This window comes from Pan paniscus, chromosome 7, assembly GCF_029289425.2.
Source record: "Pan paniscus chromosome 7, NHGRI_mPanPan1-v2.0_pri, whole genome shotgun sequence".
Taxonomy (NCBI): Eukaryota; Metazoa; Chordata; class Mammalia; order Primates; family Hominidae; genus Pan; species Pan paniscus.
The window spans coordinates 128412261-128422601 of record NC_073256.2 but is presented as its reverse complement, the minus strand read 5'-3'; positions in this window follow the sequence as shown (position 1 = coordinate 128422601).

Here is a 10341-nt window from a genome sequence, read left to right as displayed (position 1 = left end):
GACACTAAAAGCACTATCAATGAGGGAAAAAATTAAATTGGACTTCATTCAATTTAAAAAGTTTTGCTTTACAAAGGACAATGTTAAAAAAGTGAAACACCATGAAATAGTGGAAAATATTTGCAAGATACATATTTGATAAAGAATTTGCATCTGAAATACACAAAGAACTTTTACATTGAAAAATAAGAAAACAAACGAAACAATTTAAAAATGGGCAAAGGATCTGAATAAGCACAACCACAAAAAAGATACACAGATGATATCTAGACATGTAAATAGATTACAATATCATTTGCCATCTTAGAATTGCAAATTAAAACAATTTAATACCAGTATACATACCTATTAGGGTGGCTAAAATTTGAAAAACTGACAACACCGAATGTTGACAAGGATGCTGAACAATAGGAATTCCCATTCACTCTTGCTAGGAATACAATATTGTACAGCTCCTTTGGAGAAGAGATTGAGAGTTTCTTATGAAACTACACAATCTTACCATATGATCAGACAACTGAACTCCTAGATATTTATGTAACTAATTTTAAAACATATATTCACACAAAAACCTGCATGTGAATGTTTGTAGAATCTTTATTCAAAATTGTCAAAACTAGAAGGATCAAATATGTTCTTTAATAGGTTAGTGGATACACAAGTATGGTGAATTCATACAATAGAAAGTTATCCACTAATTAAAATAATAAGCTATCAAATCATTCAAAGACATGGATAGACATTAAATATATATTGGTAAGGTGAAAGAAGCAAGTCTGAAAGACCGCTATATGCATCCAACAAATTATGAGACATTCTAGAAAAGGTGACATAATGATTATATTTAATGCTGTATCCTGGATGGAATCCTGGAACACACAAAGAACATAAGCAAAAACTAGGAAAATCTTAATAAGATGTGGATCTTAGTAAATAATTATGTATCAGTATTTGTTGATTAGTTGTGATAAATGTACTATACTGGCTGAAGAGGTTAATAGGGGAAACTAGGTATGTGGCATATGAGAATGTTCTTTCCTATCTTTGCAAATTTTCTTTAAATATAAAATATAAAAGGTTATTTAAATAACCCACATATTACAAATAAATATGAATTAAATTATTATGCCTTAAGCTGCTGTACAGGATTCTTTTCCCCATTGATTTCCCATCAGTGTACTTAATATTCATACAAACACCTAGGATTCTCCAAGCTCTCTGCAGTGAGACGCAAATGTCAGTGAATAGTAACTAAATTACTAAAATGATAAAATTTCCATCTTAACGTGTTATCATAATAGTAAGTATTATTATTGCAACTATTTTGAGTTTACTGTATGCTTTATCATTCTAAATAATTTATACTATAATATTATCACTGATTCACTAGAACAGCTGTATGATTTACAGTATTGATACCTTCATTAAACAATTTTTTAAATATATAAAATTTGTACATTTTTACAGGGTACATGTGTTATTTTGGCGCATGCATAGAATATGTAATGATCAAGTCAGGGTACTTAGGGTATTCCTCACCCAGAATATTTATCATTTCTATGTGTTGGGAATGTTTCAAGTCCTCTCTTCTAGCTACTTTGAAATATATATTAAGTTGTTATTACAGTCACTCTACTCTGCTATTGAATATTGGAACTTATTCCTCCTATTAACTATATTTGTACCCATTAACCAAGCTCTCTTCATCACACTTCCCCCAGTGCGTGAGCACGTGTGCGCGCGCGCGCACACACACACACACACCCTTCTCAGTTTCTGATAACTATTATTCTACTTTCTACCTTGATGAGATCAACTTTTTTAGCTCCCACATATGAGTGAGAATGTGCAATATTTGTCTTTTTGTGCCTGGCTTATTTCACCTAACATAATAAACTTCAGTTTCAACCATGTTGCCGCAATTGACAGGATTTTATTCATTATTACGGCCAACAAGTATTTAATTGTGTATGTATACCATATTTTATTTATCCATTCATCTATTCATGGACACTTAAGATAATTCCATAGCTTTGCTGTTGTGAAAACTGCTGCAACAGAGGGGTGCAGGAATACCTTTAATACACCGTTTTTCTTTCCTTTTAATAAATACCCAGTAGTGGGATTGCTGAATCATAGGGTAGTTCTATTTTTAGTTTTCGTAAGATATTTCCATACTGTTTTTCATAATGGTTATATTAATTTACATTCCCAACAAGAGTGTATGAGAGTTTCCTTTCCTCTGCTTCCTCACTAGCATGTTTTTTAAAATGTCTTTTTAATAATAATCATTTTAACTGGGGTAAGATTACATCTCATTTTGGTTTGGATAGGCATTTATCTGATGATTAGTGATGTTGAGAATTTTCAAATATACTTGTTGGCCATTTATATTTCTTCTTTTGAGAAATATCTATTCATGTCCTTTGCCTACGTTTTAATGACATTGTTAGTTATTTGCTATTGAGTTCCGTATATATTTTGAATATTAGTCCCTTGTCAGAAGAATAGTTTGCAATTTTTTTCCATTCAACAGATTATCATTTCACTCTGTTGTTTCCTTTGCTGTGCAGAAGCTCTTTACTTCAATATAGACCAATAGAACAGAATAAAGAACCCAAAAGCAAATCCACTTTTTTATATCTACTTGATTTTTTTAAAAGATACTGAGAACAACCACTGGAAAACAGACACCCTTTTTAATAAATGTTACTGGGAAAACTGGATATCCATATGCAGATGTATATCTTGCATTATATATAATACAAAAATCAACTCAAAGTGAATTAAAGACCTAAATATAATATACAAAACTATAAAACTACTAGAAGAAAACATAGAGGACATACTGCAGGATATTGGTCTATGCAAAGATTTTATGGCTAGGACTTCAAAAGCATAGGCAACAAATACAAAATAGGCGAATGATACCCTCATTTTACAGAAAATCAAAGGGAGCCCCTGGGAACTTAAACATTATGTACCTATCGAGTAGCAAGTCATGCAAGATGTGTTAGCATCAGACTACTATGAAAAATTTCTTTAGAAAACTCCTTTGATAAAAATATTACAACTAAAAGACTGCCTGGCCTGAATCAGTGGCTCTGTTTATAGAAAGAACTTTTTCAGTAACTTGAGGAGTGGCTTAGGTTTCAGGCATGTATACTTTTTGAAACATGACTTCAAGTCTACTATAGAATTCATGAAAAAGTGTTCATTTGAGTATGTGTGCATGTGAGGGTTTGTTCAGTCATGGCAGGATGACTACTAAAGACTATGATAAAAATCAGAAATATTGATTAGGTAATGGATATACAGAGTTTAGGTGTGTGGTCAGGATGGAAAAAGTGTTTTGAAATTTTTTACCTGTAACTGAACACATGGAAGTAAAATAGCTTTTCCAGAAAAGGAAAATTAAAAAAAAAGGTAGAGAACCACTCTCAGCATCTTAGTTGAGAACAACACTGAGAGTGGAAGGAAGGCATATATGAATACTATGGCAAAAAAGTGGGTGATGGCTGAAAAGTTTAGAATAAGAAGCAATGGAGAAACTGACTTTCAGGGTGGAATAAAAGTGTCCCTATTTCTAATACTTCGGAGATGATAAGAAAAGAAAATTACTGCTATAGTTGGCTTTTGTCATGCTCACTTGGGCTAAGGTAAGGAAACAATGAGGTAGCAGGCTCTGAAAAAGTGGGAATAATGTAAGCCATTATTTTGAGGATCCAGAGTATGAAAAGATTGTTAAAATTCAGTAGCAGAAAGGAGGCATAGATTAGAGCAACTTCAGCCCATTTAATTTATAACTAAAGTGTGAGATTGTTGTTACGTAACTCATCCTTAAGTATCTTGACTTTATTTACATAAACACTATTGACCTGGGGAGAGAAAACTTTATATTCAGTGCAATGCTGGCAATATGAAAAGACTACATATTTGCCACGGTTGAATTTTAAAAGATTTTTTAACTCAGTTGTCCTTTGAGAAACAAGTGAGTCCTAACCTCCCTTACATCCCTGTCAAATTGAAGCCTGGAGCTTTTATGATATTTATAAGGGTGTCTTCCACTAGAAACAATGATGTTGCTGGAATTACTGAATCTATTAAATGTTATCCGAACATTTTCTTATATAGGCATATCAAGGGAAAGCATTAAAAATTACATTATAAAACTGCACAATTATAATATTTGTAGAACCATAAAAGAAAAAGAAAGGTTTATGTTACAAATTGGTCCTGTCTTTTTGAGTCTTAAGAACTGGCCTAAAGTGCCTTATGCACAATTATTTCAAATTTGTATTCTTAAACTTCTAATAATTCACTGGCTAGAAACAGCATTCCATTTAGATTCTGGTGTTAGTGGTAATGTTACATTTTGTACTTTGAAAACATATCAGCATGAATTATCTCTGCTTGCATAATGACAAAATCATTTTAAATACTTATGTCTGGAAGGTTATGTTAACCATGTCTGTGCACAACTAGACACTATCACAATCAAGTGCCCAGAGTTAAATATTTTATTTTGTTCTCTTTTAAGGAAACCCAAAATAGAAAGTCTCAAAAAATGTATTTGTAATATTTCAAAGCCAATTTCCATTTCCAATGGATTATCTCTTTATCATATGCAAATCAATGTCAATTGCCTAAGAAAATCATTTGTATCCATTTCTCCAAGAGTCACAAACTTGCCCTGTTTTACTGTAACTTATATATCACTGTATTTTAAATTAATAAGATGATTAATTTCTTCCCCTCCACTTCACAGAAACATTTAATTAACTCTTCTTACCCAAATTCTCTTGAGAAGTTTCTAGGTGAAGCGTTTCTAATATCATCTTCTATCATCTTCTACATTTAGCACTTTTATAAGTGTATGCACACAATCAATGCTCCATTAATCTTGATAATAAGAGGGAAAAATTCAAATGCCATTTTTTTGTTTATGATACCATTCTTTTGTTCAAATGTTAGGGTTCTCAGAAATTTTGTCATTAAAGTACACTATTTTTGTACAATTAATTGTACAAATGCATATTACATGTAATTTTTATGTTTTGCATAACATCCAAATACATTTTTACTGCATTACTAACAAAATATATATATTAAGTATAATTATGTTAATATGGCTAAATTTATATGGCTTTAATTTATATATTAAAGCTCAGACTGATCTTTGACCCTTCTCATTCTTCTCTATTCACCATATCCAATATATTAACACATCTTGTTGGAACTTCATTCAAAATATGTTAAAAATTATCTCATATCTTTTCAACACATCCGTTGTTTACCTTGACCTAGGCCACCATTAATTCTCAGTGAAATTACTGCACTAGTCTCATTACAAGAATAAAAAACAAACAAACAGATTTTAGCCAGTAAATGAGACAAGAAAACTAAACTAAATGTATAAAGATGAAAAAATCAAAAAGTAAAATAGATTTCATTTAAGATGACATGCTTATGTTATACGAAATCTTTAGAAATATACCAAATCTCTTTCTTCCCAAAACACAGCAAAACAAAAGCCTAGAGCTCATAAGTAAGGTCTAGTGTGACAGGTCCCCCACTAGATTACTTAAGGATGTAGGCCTGCTGCTTGAACCTTAAAGGCTAGTCAGTGAGTCAAGGCCATGGGCTCTCAGGGACACCAGCCATTGGATTCTTAGGGATGCCAGGCGAGAAGCAGGTGTCCCTGAGAACCAAAACATCCCAGCGAGTAGCTGAGAGCCTACCAAGGAAAACAGTCCCATCTCACACACACACAGTAGGCAAAAAGCCAGAAAATTAGCTTGAAAGCAGCTTTAAGATGAAAAGCGGCAGGACTCTTTAAAGCTGCCCGGCTGCTGCTCAGAAGTCTCCCATATGTAAGTGTTAATCAACTTACCAAACTGGACTTGTCTGGGTCATCTTTTGGTTGCCTGGCAGCCTTCCAGTTTGGGATGGTGGATGTTACAGTCCCAAGTTTTTCTCATAACACAAGGTTGGTAGAGCTACAGAATACACTACTAATGTGCATAATCAATTGAATTTCTATGTCCGCAGAATAAACAACCCATAACTTAATAAACTAATTCAATTTAAAACATCAATCATTATAAAACATTTTTACACAGTTTTTTTTTTTAATGGGGACCTGCAGCATTGCAAATTACAACACATTGCCTAGATATATTAAATAAGAGGCAAATACATGGAGAAAACTACATGTTCATGGGTTGGAAGTCTTAATAATTTTAAGATGGCAGTTCTCCCTAAATGGACATAGAGATTTCATGAAATTCCTATAAAAATCCCAATAGCACTTTTTATGGAAATTGGCAAACTGATTAAAAACTATACATAAAAATGCAAATGATTTAGACCAACCTGAAAAGAAAAATTATTGAAAAACAAGAACTTACACTTTCAGGTTTCAAAAATTCCAGTAAAGCTAAATAATCAATATGCTGTGATACTGGCATTAGGATAGACACAAAGCAAGGGAACAGACTAGAAATAAATGTGACATAAACCCATTAAAAGATGCTCACCATCATTGGTAATTAAGGTACATGCAAACATACATATACAAAAACACACACACATGTAATTAGATACATCTACACACTTACTACAATGGTTATTAAAACTAATGACAAAAATCAAATATTACAGAAGTTGTGTAGAAAGTAGAGCCCTCATACATTGCTTGCAGGAACATAAAATAGTATAAACATTACAGCAAACAGGGTGGCAAATTATATATCCTCATGACAAGAAAAAAATTAAAAATCACTTATATATAGAAAAGATAGTAGGACAGCAATGCACAGTTACTCTCTTGCCCAAGGGATACACCAACTTTTCAACTGTTTCATATTATATTCTGTGGGAACCTTTAACATATTGATACTGTACAGAGCATCACACAGGTGATATAGCAATGATAACATGTTAATCAGAATGAGTTAACTACATGTTAACATCTAATTACAATGGATGTTATAGTAAGACCCATGTTCACATGGAGGGGATAAAGTCTGCACAAAGTGGTTTCCCCCATTTGTGAAGACTTCAGGAGTTCAAAGATCTGAGTCACATTGCGACACCCCTTCTAAGATTAAGACAAATAAAGTATTGTACTGTATATCCCTTTGTCTCCAAGAAAGACAGCTAGTGCTATTTTTCTTTTCCAGTTAAGGTATCACTATTCACATACCCTGTTCCCTTATGTCAGGTCTACTTGACATTTAAGGTGATACATTTCTTCTCTCAACTACTGTTCATTTTCTTACTAAAAATAATAGTTCAGATAAAGTAAATTTTTTACATTTTTCTTCTATATAACAAAAATCTTGAGAAAAATCTATAAATTATAATCCTTACTCTCCAAATTCTGCAATCTCAGAAAGGTTACTTTAAAACAGTAATATTTAACTAATGTCTAACCCAATAGCTGACTCCTAATTATACATAACTATTACAATAGCTAACATTATAATAAACCCCTTCCTGGATTTCTACACTTCACCACACTTCATCTCTATCATGAACCCAATCATTTGAGTCACATCACTTTATTAACATAGGTATAATGTGCAGTTTCAAAATATATAACTTTCTAAAAAATGATAGTCTGGGCTGAGCATAGTGGCTCACGCCTGTAATCCTAGTACTTTGGGATACCAAGTCTGGTGGATTGCTTGAGCTCAGGAGTTAGAGACCATCCTGGACAACATGGTGAAAACCTGTCTCTACAAAAATTATCCAGATGTGGTGGTGCACACCTGTAGTCTTAACTACTCGAGAGGCTGAGGTGAGGGAATGGATCATTTGAGGATGGAAAGTCGAGGCTTCACTCAGCTGTGATTGCACCACTGTACTCCAGTCTAGAAATAAGAGACCCTAAGAAAAAGTATTCTTACTTTCCTCTTTTTAAAAGACATCTTTGAATCATTGCAAAAAGTACAATTTTTAAGAGGCTTTTACATGAACTTTCCATCTTTTTCCATTATTCACTATGGCCCTTTCTTAGAAAAGATTGGCCTTTCAGATTCAATGTGCATTTGGATTTACGCATTTTGAAAATGTGTGCCCCTAGAACAGATAACTACATGCCCCCCTTTCCAGGAGTATAAATTTTCCTGAAAGTTTAGGAAAATATGTTAATATGTAATTATCCAGATATATTATTTAAGGTAATTACATTAATGTTAAAGTCAGACTTCAAATACATGTTACATTGATTAATATTACTTTGAGCTACAGCCTCTGACACCAGGGAAACAGGCACACTATTCTCATTGCACATCTAAAATCAAAGTTCCTGAAGTAAATTTTACATACCTGTCTGTAGTATTGAGAGGTGACGGCGTGCTGGCAGTCCTCACAGCCTTCGCCTGCTCTCGGCGCCTCCTCTGCCTGGCCTCCCACTTTGGCGGCACTTGAGGAGCCCTTCAGCCCGCCGCTGCACTGTGGAAGCCCCTTTCTGGGCTGGCCAAGGCAGGAGCCGGCTCCCTCAGCTTGCAGGGAGGTGTGGAGGGAGAGGCGCGAGCGGGAACCGGGGCTGCGCCCGGCGCTCGCGGGCTAGCTGGAGTTCCGGGTGGGCGTGGGCGTGGTGGGCCCCGCACTCCGAGCGGCCGGCCGGCTCCGCCGGCCCCGGGCAGTGAGGGGCTTAGCACCCAGGCCAGCGGCTGCGGAGGGTGTACTGGGTCCCCCAGCAGTGCCAGCCCACCGGCGCTGCGCTCAATTTCTCGCCAAGCCTTAGCTGCCTTCCCGCGGGGCAGGGCTCCGGACCTGCAGCCCGCCATGCCCGAGCCTCCCACCCCCTCTGTGGGCTCCTGTGCGGCCGGAGTCTCCCCGATGAGCGCCGCCCCCTGCTCCTCGGCGCCCAGTCCTGTAGACCACCCAAGGGCTGAGGAGTGCGGGCGCACGGCGTGGGACTGGCAGGCAACTCCACCTGCAGCCCCGGTGCTGGATCCACTGGGTGAAGCCAGCTGGGATCCTGAGTCTGATGGGGACGTGGAGAACCTTTATGTCTAGCTCAGGGATTGTAAATACACCAATTGGCACTCTGTATCTAGCTCAAGGTTTGTAAACACACCAATCAGCACCCTGTGTCTAGCTCAGGGTTTGTGAATGCACCAATAGACACTCTGTATCTAGCTACTCTGGTGGGGCCTTGGAGAACCTTTGTGTCCACACTCCGTATCTAGCTAATCTGGTAGGGACGTGGAGAACCTCTGTGTCTGGCTCAGGGATTGTAAACACACCAATCAGCGCCCTATCAAAACAGACCACTGGGCTCTACCAATCAGCAGGATGTGGGTGAGGCCGGATAAGAGAATATAAGCAGGCTGCCCCAGCCAGCAGTGGCAACCTGCTCGGGTCCCCTGCCACACTATGGACGCTTTGTTCTTTTGCTCTTTGCAATAAATCTTGCTACTGCTCACTCTTTGGGTCCACACTGCCTTCATGAGCTGTAACACTCACCGGGAAGGTCTGCAACTTCACTCCTGAGCCAGCGAGACCACGAGCCCACCGGAAGGAACAAACTCCCGCACGCCGCCTTTAAGAACTGTAACACTCACAGAGAGGGCCCACGGCTTCATTCCCGAAGTCAGTGAGACCAAGAACCCACCAATTCCGGGTACGGTATGAATGAAAATCCAGTACTTTATATTAGTTTCTCCTTTTGGGGGGAAAAAGTATTATGGTGTGATTCCAAGAGCTTATGAGGTGTGTTCGTTACCTGGATATCTATCTATATATACCACATCCAATTTTAATAAGTAAATTTCCACCAAGTGATATATAGATGCGTACTATTACATAATAAATATTGGAGAGTCTTTGTGGTACTAGCACAAGCTGGAAAAAGTAATGTGATGCTTTTTTTTTTTTTTTTTTTTTTTTTTGAGGCGGAGTCTTGCTCTGTAGCCCAGGCTGGAGTGCAGTGGCGCCATCTTGGCTCACTGCAAGCGCTGCCTCCCGGGTTCACGCCATTCTCCTGCCTCAGCCTCCCGAGTAGCTGGGACTACAGGCGGCTGCCAGTGCGCCCGGCTAATGTTTGTTTTTTTTTTTTGAGATGGAGTCTCGCTTTGTCACCCAGGCTGGAGTGCAGTGGCATGATCTCGGCTCACTGCAAGCTCTGCCTCCCGGGTTCACGACATTCTCCTGCCTCAGCCTCCCTAGTAGCTGGGACTACGGGCGCCCGCCACCACGCCCGGCTAATTTTTTGTATTTTTTAGTGGAGAGGGGGTTTCACTGTGTTAGCCAGGATGATCTCGAACTCCTGACCTCGTGATCCGCCCGCCTTGGCCTCCCAAAGTGCTGGGATTACAGGCAATGTGA